At 35.9% G+C, this 19016-nt stretch overlaps 1 protein-coding gene and 1 pseudogene across 1 annotated transcript in view; one reads left to right on the plus strand and one right to left on the minus strand.

The window, feature by feature from the left end:
* The window catches only part of LOC139035889 (craniofacial development protein 2-like), a 38899-nt pseudogene extending 32524 nt beyond the window's left edge, over nt 1-6375 (minus strand).
* PCDH15 (protocadherin related 15) overlaps nt 1-19016 on the plus strand; it is a 1725758-nt gene that overhangs the window by 739709 nt on the left and 967033 nt on the right. The window lies entirely within an intron of this gene.

Here is a 19016-nt window from a genome sequence, read left to right on the forward strand (position 1 = left end):
ACAAAAGAAGGTCCTTGTTTATCTTAGTGAGAATAGTCTTGAGCTGGACCACTGACATTTTCTTGCTTGGTTGCCCTGATGACCAAAGTCATACATTTGTAGTAAAAGTGGTCATACCCAGGGAACACACTTTTTTTTTTTTTAATTTCTTTTTAAAATTTCAATGCAAATTTACTGTCCAGGATTGGAACTGAGTGGTATATTAACCCTTGGACCTGGGCATGGGAATATATACATAACAGGAAAATAAGCTAAATTTTTCATAACAGACTTCTACTGCAAATGCAGTTGTTTACCACATCTAGTGTTTTTGTTTTGCTGATTGAAAACATACCCACATAATTCCTCCCAATTTAGATATCTAAATAAAATTGGCATTGAAAATAAATGTTACCAAAAAATGGCAACTGATGTCTAATTTGCATATTCCATTGATTATTTGTGCTCAGAGTTAATTCAGGTCTGACTAGTGTACTGTGACTGATTCAGATAGGCGGTAATGGAATATCATTGCCAAAGCTTCTCCTGGGGCTACTCAGTCTGTTCCAAATCAGTCTCTTTATGTTCACAGCCAAAAGGGACATCAGCCGTGTAAATAGATTTTTGTGAGCCCACTTTGGCATCAAGTTAGAGAATGGAAACATAAAGGAAGTTATAGAAATATACATACTTCAGTAGCAATAAAATCTGTAAACACGTTCAAATTTCCTGAATTATGAGTATTTACATCCTGAGGAAAATACACCTAAATTGAGCATACAAATATCTATGCTTCAGTCAGTGGATTATGTAGCTGTTTTGGAGTTTCCCCCCAAAACCAGTCTAAGTCAGTGTATCTGTCTTAGCTTTGAAGCTCTCTGGGAGAATCTTTATACTTGGTCTTTTCTCTGCTAATAGGATGTAGTAAAGTAAACCAGCAACTATGCCTGGTTGATCACTTAATAAAATAATTGTTTTATGGTGATAGAACACCCAAACTCTTCAAACTAAAGAGCATCTAATTACACTATTCTTTCAAATGTATTATGTCCCCAGAATATCCATTGACACATGGAGTTCAAGATCATCTCCCTCTTGTGTTCTTTAGCTTTTGATTAGACATTGTGTTCACAGAATGCCAGTTTATTTCTTAACCAGCAATTAGCTTCCTAAAGCTCTACCATATGGTTTACACAAACAATGACAATTTGGGTTGTGAACAGGCCAAATCTTCACTCAGACTAAGTTGTAAAAGCACTCTCACAAGTTAACAGATATCACACTGTAAAAAAAGATGACACACACACACACACACACAAAAGACTGTTTAAAATCATCCTAAGCTATACCTTATTGAAACTATCAAGATGTTGGTGTTTCTATGAAATGCATTTGCTATTTGAACTGCATGAATTATTTCCAATGTTGAAAATATCTTTGCTATCATTTTGTTACCTTGTTCTTTTATTTCATGTTCCCATAAATCTCACAAACAGTAAAATTTTAAGGACATGAAGAAAGTCAACATAATAATTTACATTAGATCAGGAATTAAAAAAAAAATCATTGCAGGTATCTTTTACCACAAATCTTTATTTTCAGGAATTCAAATAAAAGTGCTTATGTGAGGGATTATATTTATTAGGATTTATTAAATTAAGCAATGGGTACATATGCATAGTGATAACCTACTTCTGCCAAGAATAAATTAACTTTCCATAAGGATAGTCACCCTCTGGAAATGTGCATAGATTTTTTCATATTTGAGCATAATTGTATTGATTTTGTGGGTAGCTGCTCCATTACTTGGCCCCTGCCTATTCATTTTGTGAGGTATTAGAAATTGAGGAAAAGCAGGCAGTCTATTTGCTGGATTTATTCCCATTATTAGAGAGTATTTTTAGGTGTGTGTTGATATGTACAACAGAGCTCGCTGTTTCTTTGAACATATTTTTTTCTGAGGTAATAAGCACTATTATAATTTAGAAGCAAAATAGATTTCGGTGTTTCAGTGTGGAGATTACAGAATTGGATGACCTGAATGAAACTGATAAAAGTGTATCGCTGAGAGCCTCTATCTATGAGGCACTACAGATGCTGGAGCAAAGTAGCAAAGAAATGTAAATGTTTTCAGATAAATGGAGAGATTTCTCCACTTATTGAAGGCACACTGATAGGTGCACTTCATCTTTTGATGGAACAATGTGCAACTGAAAAAAAAAAAAATAAAAGCACCTGGCAGCTTTGGTTATGGTGGCTGTATAACTTAGAACCAAGCTGGACATTTCTGAAAATGGGACGGTTTGTTAATAAATAGAAATAAATCAGGAATGCTCAACTTGTCAGTATTATCTTCTTGCTTTAGACAATTACGAAGCATGGACATTTGGAAGCTTGGTGATGAGATGCTCAGGAACCATCTTATATCAGAGACTAAGTGTTCAATTTTGAGTTTATCATGGAAATTTAACTTGGATTGACTAAGTTAAATCCCTGGCTCCACCTTTTATTAGACGTTCATCTCTGGACAAGTTATTAATGTCTTTGTATATCAAACTTCTGATTGAATCTTACGGATAAGAATAGTACCCATGTCCCAGTGTTAGGAGGTAATTTCATTGAGATTTAACACATAAAACACTTAGTGCAAAGCATCAGTTATTTGAGCAACTATATTTCCTTTTCCTAGAACAGTGTTTTGGTGGTTTTATTATTACTGGTTGCAGTTGTGTAATTCGAGCTTTAAAATGAGAATCTTGGTTTGAAACTGACCTAAGTCTCTCCACTTTTACTTTTACCACACTCACTGTCCCACTATTATTCACTAGGACTTTCTCTTCACCATAAAACAGCCAAAATATTTTCCTTAAAACCTTTCAATGCCTGTCCATCATATTTGAAGTTGAACCTATTTTTACCTACAAAGCCTGTGTACAAAAGTTATCCTTGGAAATCTAATTACCTTTCCTTCTTTCTGTTTGTCATCTCTGCACATAATACCCTGTCTTCTTGCTGTTTTTTTGTTTTTTTGTTTTTTTTTAAGCATGATATATTCAGAGACCTTCAGGGCATTGGGCATTGCATTTGAAGTTTTCTCAGACTGGGATTCTTCATCAAATCTCCAAACCGGTCACTACATTCAGGTCTCTATTTAAATCCCCATCTGAGAAATGGCTTCCTTGACTTTCTTCTGATCACCCTCTGCTTCTTTACCTTTCTTTATTATTCTTTGTAGCACATACCACTATCCAATGTTATGTCTGTCTATTTTATGTTTCTACCATGAGAATAAAAGTTTTAATATGTCATGTATGTTTTAATGGTGTATCCCAATATATAGAACTGTATCTGGTACCTAGGAGTTACTAAAAGGAACTGTTTAATGAATGTCTGGATGAATAATGAATTAAAGACTTGAATGAATGAATGCATTCATAGAACCCATGTTTAAAGTTGGATAAACAGATGAAAAGGATAGAAAATACATTATCTCCAGAAGTTCCTTTAATGACTAGATGCTTTTCAGGAAGTAATATACAATTATATCTATTTATATAAATGCACATTTTGTGCAACATCAGTAGGAATATTTTATTGAGCAGATTCTTACTTAAAAATGTTTTTCAACTGAAATCTATAATTATAAGTAAATAGAAGTTAAGTATATGCTAAAAGTCAGAAAGTAGGTCAAATGAAATAAATCTATAGAACATATAAACTGAATTATAATGGTTTTATAAGCTTGGCAGCTCAGATCATCAGGATCCTAAACTTTAGTCATAGCTCAGCCTTTACTTGTTTTGTGTGCCCCAGGGAAGGATATCTCGACTTTCTCCAGGTCTTATCAGTAGAATATTATTTTTGAACTTTCTGCCTTCCCTCACATTGCCTATAGACAGATAATATTGGTCCAAGCCAAGGTATGTTAATGCTTCAAATAGACTAAATATTTTACTGAGAACTATATCTGTCTAAAACCTGTATGTTTCTGAAAACTTACTGATATTTAATCCAAGGCATCATTACCAAAGTTAGTTGATCACATAAGCCATAACATTTATAAACTATCCAGAATACAATAAAGTTAGTTTAGTTATCTAAATAAGCTATTCAGTTTTGCAAATACACACAAACCACACACAAACACACACATATATATGCATATATATATGTATATATATATAAGCTACTTTTTAAAGAATATATATACACACACACATATATATGTATATACATATACATATAGAATATATGTATGTATATGTATGTATGTATATATACATATATATATGTATGAATGTATGTATATATACATATACATAAAGAATATATATATATTCTTTAAAAAGTAGCTTATTGAGGGACATACATTAATAATTCATAAGTTCCTTTCATCACCTGCAGCAAAGTTGTGTGAGTCCACATCCCAAATAACCTATAAGGAAAATCTGCTTTCTTACATATTGAGTATTAATGTTCAGAGAACTTGGAACATGGTAGTTACTAACTATAAATATCAGTTGTCTTTGCCAACTAAATGAAAATTGTGATTAGTTCTATAAAAAATTTAAAGGTTTCAATAAGCCCAGCAGGCACTTTAATAAGAGGCAGTTCTTTTTTGCCAGGTCTTTCTGGCTAAAAATCAGTACTCTGCTCCCAGTGGAGAGAAAGGGACTGAAATGCAGTAGATTTAGATATCTATGAACTAAAAACTGGTTTTCTTCTAAGTATCTTGCAGATTTCAGGAAAAAACAATAATTAAAACTAAAAACTACATTTGAGCATTTTTTGGCATTGCCTTTCTTTGGGATTGGAATGAAAACTGACATTTTCCAGTCCTGTGACCACTGCTGAGTTTTCCAAATTTGCTGACATATTGAGTGCAGCACTTTCACAGCATCAGCTTTTAGGATTTGAAATAGCTCAACTGGAATTCCATCACCTCCACTAGCTTTGTTCATAGTGATACTTCCTAAGGCCCACTTGACTTAACATTCCAGGATGTCTGGCTCTAGGTGAGTGGTCATACCATCGTGATTATCTGGATCAAGAAGACCCTTTTTGTACAGTTCTTCTGTGTATTCTTGCCACCTCTTCTTAATGTCTTCTGCTTCTCTTAGGTCCATAACATTTCTGTCCTTTATCAAGCCCATCTTTGCATGAAATGTTTCCTTGGTATCTCTAATTTTTTTAAAGAGACTTCTAGTCTTTCCCATTCTATTGTTTTCCTCTACTTCTTTGCATTGATTGCTGAGAAAGGTTTTCTTATCTTTCCTTGCTATTCTTTGGAACTCTGCATTCAAATGGGAATATCTTTTCTTTTCTCCTTTGCTTTTTGCTACTCTCCTTTTCACAGCTATTTGTAAGGCCTCCTCACACAGCCACTTTGCTTTCTGGCATTTCTTTTTCTTGGGGATGGTCTTCATCCCTGTCTCCTGTACAATGTCAATGTCATGAACCTCCATCCATATTTCATCAGGCACTCTGTCTATCAGATCTAGCCCCTTAAATCTATTTCTCACTTCCACTGTATAATCATAAGGGATTTGATTTAGGTCATACCTGAATTGTCTTGTGGTTTTCTTCACTCCCTTCAATTTCTGTCTGAATTTGGCAATGAGGAGTTCATGATCTGAGCCACAGTCAGCTCCTGGTCTTGTTTTTGCTGACTGTATAGAGCTTCTCCATCTTTGGCTGCAAATAATATAATCAATCTGATTTTGGTATTGACCATCTGGTGATGTCCATGTGTAGAATCTTCTCTTGTGTTGTTGGAAGAGGGTGTTTGCTATGACCAGTGTGTTCTCTTGGCAAGACTATATTAGCCTTTGCCCTGCTTCATTCTGTATTCCAAGGCCAAATTTGCCTGTTACTCCAGATATTTCTTGACTACCTACTTTTGCATTCCAGTCCCCTATAATGAAAAGACATCTTTTGGGGGTGTTATTTCTAAAAGGTCTTGTAGGTCTTCATAGAACCATTCAACTTCAGCTCCTTCAACATTACTGGTCGGGGCATAGACTTGGATTACCGTGATGTTGAATGGTTCGCCTTGGAAATGAAAAGAGATCATTCTGTCATTTGTGAGATTGCATCTAAGTAATGCATTTCAGACTCTTTTTTAGACTATGATGGCTACTTCATTTCTTCTAAGGGATTCCTGCCCACAGTAGTAATATAATGGTCATCTGAGTTAAATTTACCCATTCCAGTCCATCTTAGTTCGCTGATTCCTAGAATGTTGATGTTCACTCTTGTCATCGCCTGTTTGACAAATTCCAATTTGCCTTAATTCATGGACCTAACATTCCAGGTTCCTATGCAATACTGCTCTTTACAGCATCAGACCTTGCTTCTATCACCAGTCATGTCCACAACTGGGTGTTGTTTTGCTTTGGCTCCATCCCTTCATTCCTTCTGGAGTTATTTCTCCAATGATCTCTAGTAGCATATTGGGCATCTACAAACCTGGAGAGTTCATCTTTCAGTGTCCTATGGAAATTCTCCAAGTCAGGCTTCAGCAATACATGAACTGTGAACTTCCAGATGGTCAAGCTGGTTTTAGGAAAGGCAGAGGAACCAGAGATCAAATTGCCAACATTCACTGGATCATCAAAAAAGCAAGAGAGATCCAGAAAAACATCTATTTCTGCTTTATTGACTATGCCAAAGCCTTTGACTGGGTGGATCACAATAAACTGTGGAAAATTCTGAAAGAGATGGGAATACCAGACCACCTGACCCACCTCTTGAGAAACCTGTATTCTGGTCAGGAAGCAACAGTTAGAACTGGACATGGAACAACAGACTGGTTCCAAATAGGAAAAGGAATACATCAAGGCTATATATTGTCACCCTGCTTATTTAACTTATATGCAGAATATATCGTGAGAAGTGCTGGGCTGGATAAAGCACAAGCTGAAATCAAGATTGCCAGGATAAATATCAATAACCTCAGATATGCAGATGAAACCACCCTTATGGCAGAAAGTGAAGAAGAACTAAAGAGCCTCTTGATGAGAGTGAAAGAGGAGAGTGAAAAGTTGGCTTAAAGCTCAGCATTCAGTAAACTAAGATCATGGCATCCTGTCCCATCACTTCATGGCAAATAGATGGGGAAACAGTGGCTCACTTTATTTTTCTGGGCTCCAAAATCACTGCAGATGGTGACTGCAGCCATGAAATTAAAATACACTTACTCCTTGGAAGGAAAGTTATGACCAACCTAGACAGCATATTAAAAAGCAGAGACATTACTTTGTCAACAAAGGTCCATCTAGTCAAGGTTATGATTTTTCCAGTAGTCATGTATGGAAGTGAGAGTTGGACTATACAGAAAGCTGAGTGCCAAAGAATTGATGCTTTTGAACTGTGGTGTTGGAGAAGACTTATGAGATTCCTTGAACTGCAAGGAGATCCAACCAGTCCATCCTAAAGGAGACCAGTCCTGGGTGTTCATTGGAAGGACTGATGTTGAAGCTGAAACTCCAAACTTTGGCCACCTGATGCGAAGAGGTGACTGATTTGAAAAGACCCTGAAGTTGGGAAAGATTGAAGGCAGGAGGAGAAGGGACGACAGAGGATGACATGGTTAGATGGCATCACCGATTCAATGGACCTGAGTTTGGGTAAACTCTGGGAGGTGGTGATGGACAGGGAGGGCTGGCATGCTGTGGTTCATGCGATTGCAAAGAGTCAGATATGACTGAGCGATTGAGCTGAACTGAAAAAGTACATTATTGCAAATATAGCAGAATGAAGGCATTTTTTAATACAACTTAAAATACAGCTTCTAGTCACTGGTTCATTGGATGATACCATCTGTTGTTTGACAGTTTTTGAAAAAAAGAAGTGTTTGCTTTAGTGTTTCTTGAGTAAACATTTGAATCCATTATAAATATTTGTATTCTGGTTAGTCGACCTCAAGAGAGACTGTCATACTGAGTAGCTGTTTTTTCAGAGAGCATTTGTGCTCTTTCAATGACATTGCTAGTTGTAGAAATCACTGTCCTACTAGAGAAACCACTGTCACTCAGAGGTGAAGTGGCTATCTGACCATCTGGTTCTATCAGACATTTCCTGGCTTCCATTCCTTACAACACATGAATTCCCATATGTGTGCTTGGAACCCAGCTCCTAGTGTGCCCGAAAATCCAACCACTGTCTTCTTAGTTTGTTTTCAGTAGGAAAAGCAAATAGCTTTCATCTCAGGAGATGAGTTTTAGTGTTTGTGTAGAATGTTTTCTCCAAAATCCTGAGTATGCACCTAAACTCAGTAGAAAAGAATGCTTGTAATTAGTTACATTTTCCAGAGAGAGAACAGTGGTTATATCCCTGCTTTATATCTGCCTTCTCTGTTATAGGTCATCCTATCTTTTAGGATTTAGCAAATGGGGAAAATATGGATATTGTAACATGTAATTTTTTTAACTGATTTTGCTTTTATTCAGTAGTCAAATTTTTCCTCTTTGCCACTGTTTAATTGTCATTTTTCCACTCTTATTGGGAAATGGTTGCCATACTTCACTTATAAGTTTGAGATATACATCATGATGAATTGATTTACTTATGTCGTGACATGATTACCACAATAGGTTTAGCTAACATTCATCTTCTCATATAGCTACAATACAAGGTAAAGAAAGAAAAAAGGAGAAAAAAGAAAAATAGTTTTCCTTGTGATGAGAACTTTCAGGGTTTTATTCTAACTTTCCCATATATCATAATGTTAACTGTCATTATTACGCTGTACATTACATCCCTAGTAGTTTTTTACCCTCCTACTGGAATTTTGTACCTTTTCACCACCTTTCTCCAAATCTCCCTCCCCCAACCCTCTGTCTTTGGTAACCACAAGTCTGATTTATTTTTCTATGAATTTTTAAAAAATAGATTTTACATATAACTGAGATCTTCCAGTATTTGTCTTTCTCTGTCTTTCTCTGATTTCACTTAGCCCAATATTTTCAAAGTCCATCCATATGGTAGCAAATGGTAGGGCTTTTTTCATTTTTTATGGTTGAATATATATACTGTGATTTCTTTACCCATTAATAGACACTTAGCTATTGGCTATTATAAATAATGCTGCTATACACATAAGGGTGAAAATATCTTTTTGAATTAGCATGTTTGTTTCTTTTAAGTGTGGTAGGAAAATATCTGAGGTAAGTGAAATTACCAGAGCAAATTAAATCCACAGTGATGTATCACATGATGCTTGTGAGAAGGGTCATCAGCAGAGAAAGATACTGGAAAGGATGTGGAAATCTTTGTGCGCTGTCAGTAGGATTATAAATTGATGCAAACACTATGGAGAACAACACAAAGTATAAAACTTATCATCTAGTAATGACTCACTTTTATGATTTTAGTGTGGTTTTTTTAATGTGTCTTCGTGTGCTTAAAATCTTGGAGGGTATTTGTATAATACAATTGAAAAGCATAACACATTGTTTACCAGTCTGCACTCCAACATAGCAATTTTGTTTTTAAGTGTAAATAAAATTTAATTTTACAACTCTCTTTTTTCTATTTTCCTTGTATATACTTCATAATTTGTCATAGTGCTTTAATAGGCCTACAGATTATTTTGGGAGTGTGGACTAATCTCAGATTTTGTTTCAGCTGTCTTCCCATTTTATATTCTCCTCACATATCTATATAGGGATTTCCCTGGTAGCTCAGATGATAAAGAGTCTGCCTGCAATGCAGGAGACCCCGGTTTGATCCCTGGGTTGGGAAGATGCCCTGGAGAGGTGCATAGTGACCCATTCCAGTATTCTTGCTGGAGAATTTCTGGAGAGGTACCTGGTGGGCTACAGTCTGTGGGGTCGCAGTCAGACACTGACTTTTACTCCACAAATCTACCATTTAAGTCTATATCTATGCTGAACTTAATTAACTTTGATGTGATAAACCATACTTTTATTAAACTATCTGAAGTTTAGGGAGAATTCCACAAAGCAGTCTAGGTTGAGTAAAAGTTACTAAATGCCAGATTTACCAATTGATTGATTACCTTATTCAGTCAAAAATCATCAATAGTGTCCCTATTAATGAAATTAGGCCCTTAGCTAGGTTCCTGTGATATCAGTTAAAAGATAAGATCTCAACCCTGTGAAGCTAAAGATTTCATACAGTAACACAGATTATCATAACAGAAAGAATCATTCCAACTGAAGGCATTAGACAGTGTTTTACTGGAGAGGGCTGCTCTGCCATGGAATGGAGTTTTTATTTAACGGCTGTGAGTACTTACTGAAACATTTTAAAATGATGCCATAATGGACTTAACATGTGGAAATCACTCAAGATTAGAGGTTATAAGAATAAGCTCTGTGCTTAGTGAATATATTATGGATAATATAGTGTTTCCTGATATTTGGCAAGTTTAGTTTCCTGTGTATAATGTCTACAATAACATTGGTTTATTCTATATTTGAGTACAAAAAAGAACATATTACGTGATAGTCAAGTAAATGGGACTAGTATGCCACAGAACAGGAAAAACATTTAATTATATAGATAGTGCATTAAAAATTAAACAATAACATTTTTGAAGCTTTGAAGGGAAAATATTTCCACCCACCCTACGGATTTTCTTGAGATTTGTAGTTAAATGATGATCTATGTTTGTCTCTGATGGAGAGAAATAAGAGCACATCCAAGCTGCTAGAACACATCCGGTTGTCTCCATAAGGTCAAGTAAGGAAGGGAGAACCACATTTGCTACCTTCTTGCCTTCCACACCTTCTCTTTCCCATTTCTTTCTGTCCTGAGAACTGTCAATTGACCCATGTGACAGGAAATAATGGAGGCCTTTGGGGGTTCTTTAGACCTGAGATCACAACAATGAGAGGAAAGTGCCTCCTGATGTATATATGAGGCCACATTGTTCTGGTTCTTTCTTAAAGGTACAGGTGGGGAAAAGCCCAGTTAGCCATGAAATGCATTTAGCTACCAGCCCTCTTTGCCACAGTTATTGCTGCTGTTCTTTTTTGATGGACCTTGAAAAACAACAGTAACTGGGATCACGCAAGGGTTTTTCCTTCTGGTTTCTTGCTCATGATATCAATTACATTTAATAATCCCTGCAATAGTGGGCTTTCCTCCATATACCCATATCACACATCTAAATCCTGCAGTAACACTTTGGATTTCATAAACAAATGATAACTTTATACATGGGTTTGGAAATTGGAAAAAGGAAATAAAACCTCTTGAGTTTTAGGATGGCACCCCTGTGGAAAATTTTCTATAGGCACTTAGACAAAAGATGTAAGACTTTATTGGGAAACCTGGGAACAATAAAGAGATAGTACTAATATACTTTGATAGTAGGTATATGGTAGGCTTTGACAGTATGCTAGTCCAACTGCAGATTGCATTTTTTGTTATAATCCTGGGAATGCAAGGAAGAGAAATTACATAGACTGTTCAAAAAAGATTCTACAAAATCTAAATCATCATTTCTTCAGTTGTATGAAGCTTTTTCAAGAAAATAATAAGTATCTTTCTTTCTGAAAAATAAACAATTTGTGTTAGCTTTTTCTAATTTTAAAATTACATGCAGGAGCAAGTTTCCACTGCATTAAATGAGGTAGAATAGTAAAATTTGGTACACGATTTGTTATTATGTAACTTAATTTTCACTGGAAAGATGATTATTAAGACAAAAGGATATTAGAGTAGTTAGTCCTTACAATTTTAAGATTAATGAAAATTGGACTCAAATCTATTTTATAATTGTTTCTTATTTTTATCCTTCTTTTTTATAAGGATACCAGTATAAAATTCACTTTAAATGCCCTAAAATTTTAAAATATCAGCAAAATAAATACTTCATACAGAATTTACCAGAGTATATCATGAGAAATGCTGGGCTGAAAGAAGCACAAGCTGGAATCAAGATTGCCGAGAGAAGTATCAATAACCTCAGAAATGCAGAGGATACCATCCTTATGGCAGAAAGTGAAGAAGAACTAAAGAGCCTCTTGATGAGAGTGAAAGAGGAGAGTGAAAAAGTTGGCTTAAAGCTCAACATTCAGTAAACTAAGATCATGGCATCCTGTCCCATCACTTCATGGTAAATAGATGGGGAAACAATGGAAACAGAGGCTGATTTTTATTTTTTTTGGTTCCAAAATCACTGCAGATGGTGATTGCAGTCATGTAATTAAAAGATGCTTAACCTTGGAAGGAAAGTTATGACCAACCTAGACAGCATATTAAAAAGCAGAGACATTACTTTGCCAACAAAGGTCCATCTAGTCAAGGCTATGGTTTTTCCAGTAATCATGCATGGATTTCAGAGTTGGACTATAAAGAAAGCTGAGTGCCAAAGAATTGATGGTTTTGTTCTGTGGTGTTGGAGAAAGCTCTTGAGGATCCCTGGGACTGCAAGGAGATCCAACCAGTCCATCCTAAAGGAGATCAGTCCTGGGTGTCCATTGGAAGGACTGGTGTTGAAGCTGAAACTCCAATACTTTGGCCACCTGATGCGAAGAGCTGACTCATTTGAAAAGACCCTGATGCTCGGAAAGATTGATGGCAGGAGGAGAAGGGGACAACAGATGATGAGATGGTTGAATGGCATAACCAACTCAATGGACATGTGTTTGGGTAAACTCTGGGAGTTGATGATGGACAGGGAGGCCTGGTGTGCTGCTATTCATGGGGTCGCAAAGAGTCAGACACTACTGAGCGACTGAACTGAACTGAAAAAAAAAAAAAAAAAAAAAAAAACCTCCAACAAAAGGAAGCTTCTAAACTATCAGTAATAACTCCAAAAAGATAAATTATATTTATCTTTATATTTATCTTTCAATTATCAATTGAGATATTAATATTACAAAATTGCTGTACTATCATTGGATAAGACCCTGATGCTGGGAAGGATTGGGGGCAGGAGAAGAAGGGGACGACCGAGGATGAGCTGGCTGGATGGCATCACCCACTCGATGGCATGGGTTTGGGTAGACTCTGGGAGATGGTGATGGACAGGGAGGCCTGGCGTGCTGTGATTCATGGGGTGGCAAACAGTTGGACACGACTGAGCAACTGAATTGAACTGACTGATTAAGCAAAGATGATGAAAGCTAAAGCATATGAGAAACAAACAATATAGATCTGCATCATGTTTGCTCTTTATTTTGAAAAGAAAAGATTTTTATTGATCTTGTGAAGCTAGTGGTGTATATCAACTATTAAAAAGTCTGAGTTTTTTTGAGTTATGTTTTATTTTTCAATATGAACAAAATGTTCACTGTTGCTTTTGGTTTTACATTTGTAAACTTGTGTTATTTTTCTTAAAGAGAATCATAAAATTGTACAAGACTTAGGCCCTACAAAAATGAAAGTACCACATTGAGGTTCTAACGTACCTAATTAAGACAATGTTTGATGGAAGTTTGTGTTCAGCAGACAACGTATTTTGATATTCAACAGTAACTTTGATGCTTAGTCTAAAAATCCACTTTCAGAATGTGGGTAGATAGAATTTGAACATGCTGAATATGGATTTTATCAATCCCATGAAAAAGGCATGGAAATCCATTTCCAATTGGAAAGCATTTGATAGTTATACAGTTTTTCATTGCTAATTTTTTTTTCTGAAATTAAGTAAGATTGAATAAGTAGAAGTACAAATAAATTATAGTAGTTTCGTGGTTCAGTCAGTTCAGTTCAGTCACTCAGTCGTGTCTGACTTTCTGAGACTCCATGAACCCGCAGTATGCCAGGCCTCCCTGTCCATCAGCCAACTCCCAGAGTCCACTCAAACCCACGTCCATTGTGTCCGTGATACCATCTAACCATCTCACCCACCGTCGTCCCCTTCTCCTCCTGCTGTCAATCTTTCCCAGCATCAGGGTCTTTTCAAATGAGTCAGTTCCTCGAATCAGGTGGCCAAAAAATTGGAGTTTCAGCTTCAACATCAGTGCCTCCAATGAACACCCAGGACTGATCTCCTTTAGGATTGACTGGTTGGATCTGCTTGCAGTCCAAGGGACTCTCTAGTCTTCTCCAACACCACAGTTCAAAAGCATAAATTCTTCGGCGCTCAGCTTTCTTTATAGTCCACCTCTAACATCCATACATGACTACTGGAAAAACCATAGTCTTGACTAGACTGACCTTTGTTGGCAAAGTAATGTCTCTGCTTTTTAATATGCTGTCTAGTTGGTCATGCCTTTTCTTCCAAGGAAGAAGAATCTTTTAATTTCATGACTGCAATCACAATCCGCAGTGATTTTGGAACCCAGAAAAATAAAGTCAGCCCCTGTGTCCACTGTTTCCCCATCTATCTCCGATGAAGTGATGGGACCAGATGCCATGATCTTAATTTTCTAAATATTGAAAATTGTAAGCCAACTTTTTTGCTCTCCTCTTTCACTTTCATCAAGAGGCTCTCTAGTTCTTCTTTACTTTCTGCCATAATGGTGGTGTCATCTGCATATCTGAGGTTATTGATTTTTCTCCCGGCAGTCTCGATTCCACCTTGTACTTCTTCCAGCCCAGTGTTTCTCATGATGTATTCTGCATATAAGTTAAATAAGCAGGGTGACAATATACAGTCTTGATGTACTCCTTTCCCAATTTGGAACCAGTCTGTTGTTCCATGTCCAGTTCTAACTGTTGCTTCCTGACCTGTATACAGCTTTCTCAAGAGGCAGGTCAGGTGGTCTGGTATTCCCATCTCTTTCAGAATTTTCCACAGTTTATTGTGATCCACACAGTCAAATGCTTTGGCATAGTCAATAAAACAGAACTAGATGCTTTTCTGGTACTATCTTGCTTTTTCAATGATCCAGAGGATGTTGGTAATTTGATCTCTGGTTCCTCTGCCTTTTCTAAAACTTTTCTAAAAAGTTTCATGGTAGAAGGTACATATTTGTCAGATATATTTTATGGTCCATTGTAGCATTTTCCATGTAAGTATTCAGCTGCTATTTCTTTAAAAAAAAATTAAGCTAAATGCCTTTAAAACCCTTTTGGGGCCATGAATTAATCACATTTTTATTTTTGTTTTTTGAGCATACATAAAATTGGTAAACATTATTAATTGAAAAGGGTAACTGAATTGATCATATAGGGCTTTAACTATAAACCTATCTATTTGAACACTATTGATCCTCTGTAAACTTCAGATTCAACAAATTGTAGTCACCTAAACTATATAAAGTCTATGGTACTTACAGGAACTAAGAAAATAATAGAGTAGCAGAATACTTAAGTAACATTGGAAAGAAAATATATGGTTTATTTTTCCAGCTATGTAATACAAAGTTAGTTTATAAGGTCAATAAGGGAAATATTCAAATCTAATTATTGTTCAAACACTTTAAAAATGTTTTAACTTGGCAGCACCAATTTTAAGCAACATGATTTCTTTCAGCTTTCAGAACAATTTCTAAAACAAAAAAGAATCAAGGAAAGGAATGAAAACCTGTCATGTTCTTACATTTAAAAAGGTTGAGTGAGAACATGGGAGTGGAGTACAGATGATTGCAAAGAGAATGTCATTATACTCTAAGAAACAAAACTTTTCTTCAAGCCAATGAGTGAATCATTTCATGAAGAACATGGTGATTGGAAAAAGTAGCTTTGCAAAAGCCAAAATGAGTTTCAGAATGTGAATGCATATTTAGGAACATTTTTACTTTAGAACTATCATACCTCTCATTGCATCAGATGGATCCACTGAGTAAATTTCATGTGCCCTGATAAGATTATTTTCCCTATCCCTGTTGGAATGATTTCTGTGGAGAAGTTAGCAAAACTTTTCACAAATTTAGCACAGTCACAGGCCTTGGTGATGATTTCTTTGCCATCACTGAAAAATTTTGAGGAAAACTTATGCTTTCTCACAAGGTTGTGAAAGAAAGTGAAAGTTACTCAGTCCTGCTGGACTCTTTGCAACCCCATGTCTTATATAGTTCATGGGATTCTCAGGCCAGAATACTGGAGTGGGTAGCCTTTCCCTTTTCCGGGGGATCTTCCCAACCCAGGGATCAAACCCAGGTCTCCCACAATGCAGGTGGATTCTTTACCAGCTGAGCCACAGGGCATTCCTTTGAATTACAAAGGCATAGAATAAAGACAATCATATAAGCATTCTAGAAAAACTTGTAGTATTCCCTTCTCTGTGAAGAAAAAGAAAAACTGATCTTAGTCACACAGCACAAGCTGCACTGAACTTACAATTCACATAGTAAAGGGAAGTGATTTCTCTGTCGTGCCGGAGGAAATGTCTTAGGATAGTTATTTTATGGTATATAGTCTTCTTAATAGCGATGAATTTTATACCATATTATTGTATGCTGTACTAAGGGTAAAAAATTCAGGAAAACAATAGTGAAACTAAGAAATATAAAAAAAAAAATACTTTTTTTTAAATCAAACCTTTACTTTATGAATTCTGTATTATTACTGAACATCCATAAGAAAACATGTTCTAAAATCACAGACATTATGATACTAGAAGTCTTATAAACCAAGAGAATATATAAGCTTTGATGGTTTTCAATAAATTACTTTAAATGAAATTCAGCTATCACTTGTAAGAATAAAAATAAAGTTTTTTTTTTAATTTAAACTAATAGAACATGATTGAACACTAATAACAGATCAAAGGAGATACATTACACTAATTGAATAATTGAATGTTTTTTGCATATGCAATTTGAGAGTTGCTATTTCTTACTGTGTTTCTTATTGTGAATTTTTGAAATGTAATATCAAAGATACTGCATATCCTAAATGAAATGGATATGGTCAAACCATCAAGCAAGTTTGTTTTGTTTTTTTGTTCTTTAGTAGGTGCAGGTACTTAATTGTGTCCCTATATACTGTTCTGAAAGAATGTATAGATTAAAATGCAGGGCTCTAGTCACTCTAGTGTAACAAATCACCTGAAAACATATGGGCTTAAAGCAACAATAAAGCAAATAGTTCTCTCTCATGGTTTCTATGAATAAAGGAATTTGAGAAGTTCTCAACTGGAAGTTTTAGATCAAGGTCTCCCAGCAGTTGTATTCAGATGGTAGATGGAGATAAAATGCTGGAAGAATGCAGCAAGTGAGACTTCCACCTGTATATTTTTCTTCAAGTCATTTCACAGACTCTTCATATAGTCTGTTTTCCTGGCCTAATTTGGGCTTCCTCACAGACTGACTGTTCAGAATTCTGAGTGTCTCAAGTGAATTTGTATAGCCTTTTATCCCCTAGCTTTGTTGTAGGAAGGGGGTCCCCCTCCAGGGCCTCAAGAGTGGGCTCTTGTCTAACACTCAGTAAACAATTGTCCAAGGAGACATGTGCTGACAAAGCAAGAGACTTTATTGGAAGAGGGCACCCCAGTGGAGAGCAGGAGGGTAAGGGAATCCAGGAGAACTGCTCTGCTACGTGGCTCGCAGTCTTGGGTTTTATGTTGATGGGATTAGTTTCCATGTTGTCTTTGGCCAATCAGTTTGACTCAGAGTCCTTCCTGGTGGCGCACGCATCACTCAGCCAAGATGGATGCTAGCAAGAGGGATTCTGGGAGGTGGATAGACACGTGGTGTCTCCTTTTGACTTTTCCCAAACTCTTCTTGTTGGTGGTGGCTTATTAGTTGCATGTTCCTTACCAGGACCTCCTGTTGTAAGAGAACCTGGCCAGGGAGGGTGGTTTCAGTCAGTGTGCTTCCCCTAACAGTTTCAGAACTCACAGAGTGTCCCTTCCACTGGAGTCAAAGTAACAAACCAACATAGATTCAAGGGGAGAGATCATTCATTATATCACTTAGTAGAAAGAGCTCCAGAGACCTATTGTAAGAGAAACATATGTGGTGAGAGATACTGATGTAGATATTATCGATTTTCCACAATTAGTAATCATTAATCTTCTTTTTTTTACTGAGAATATCCTAATAATCAATCATTTTATTCTCTTTCTAATCAAATAAAAGCCATTCCTTTAAAAATGTTTCATTCTAAATGGAGACTTTGACATATTAACTTTTAAGCTAGATATTGATCAATTAATTATGATAGATGAGTAGATTAAACAGAAATAATATAGATTGCATGGATAGACGGCTGGATGAAAAAATGAAGAAGGGGAAAAAGAACTATGTGATGTGAATTAAAGATTTTGATAAGCCACACTTTGGAGTAGCAACTATATACTAAGTTGTATGCTAGGAAATGATATGATACAAATAAGAAGGAAGCATGGTCCTTTTCTTAATATAGTTTATCAACCTCTGAGGCAAATAAATCATTATAATTCAAGAGAGGGCGAACTGTACGTTTTTAATGCATACTTATATATATTTGAATACAAGATGGACTGTAATATTAATAGTATAAATAAGACTGGTAAAATGAAAAGACCTTTCAGTTGTTAGTGTCACTGTATTGATGTTTTAACACTTGGGAACTTTAGCATTTCATGTTTGAAAATGGAATGATAAGCATATTTATTAAGATACATTGTGATAGTGATATATATGTGCCTGATAGTAATCTCAAATGCATACTGTGTAATTCATTCTAAGATGGACTGAATGCAAATGAAGTGATTGAAAATGCCAAAAGTCTCTCTTGTTAGCATTCTTTCATTTATAATTTTACTGATGAAATTCTCCTGGTAAAGATCCAAGACAGCAGTGTTGAAGTTGATGTGGTAAACCACAGGATTTATCTTTCCCTTTTTGACAAATGGATGCTCACTTTGGATTTCTTTAACATTGAGGCAGTTGACAGAGATGCTTAAGAATGTGGGTTACGGAGACAAGCAAGAGTTATTATCTCATGCTGCCTTTTAGTGGCCATCTGATCCCAGGAAGTTTCCTTAGAATAATTAAGTCTCAGTTTCTTAATTCTTAGAATGGTGATGATAATTTACTTAAAAGGATTCATGGTAATTGGTCTATGCATGGTAACTCTGTCATTATCATTATAGCTCTAAGACTACTCTTCAAATGTAGTACACTATGAGTATTTTCACATAGCAAAGTTGTGCTACATCTTATTCTTAGATCATTTCTTTCTGGAAC

This window comes from Odocoileus virginianus, chromosome 7 (assembly GCF_023699985.2).
Source record: "Odocoileus virginianus isolate 20LAN1187 ecotype Illinois chromosome 7, Ovbor_1.2, whole genome shotgun sequence".
Lineage (NCBI taxonomy): Eukaryota > Metazoa > Chordata > Mammalia > Artiodactyla > Cervidae > Odocoileus > Odocoileus virginianus.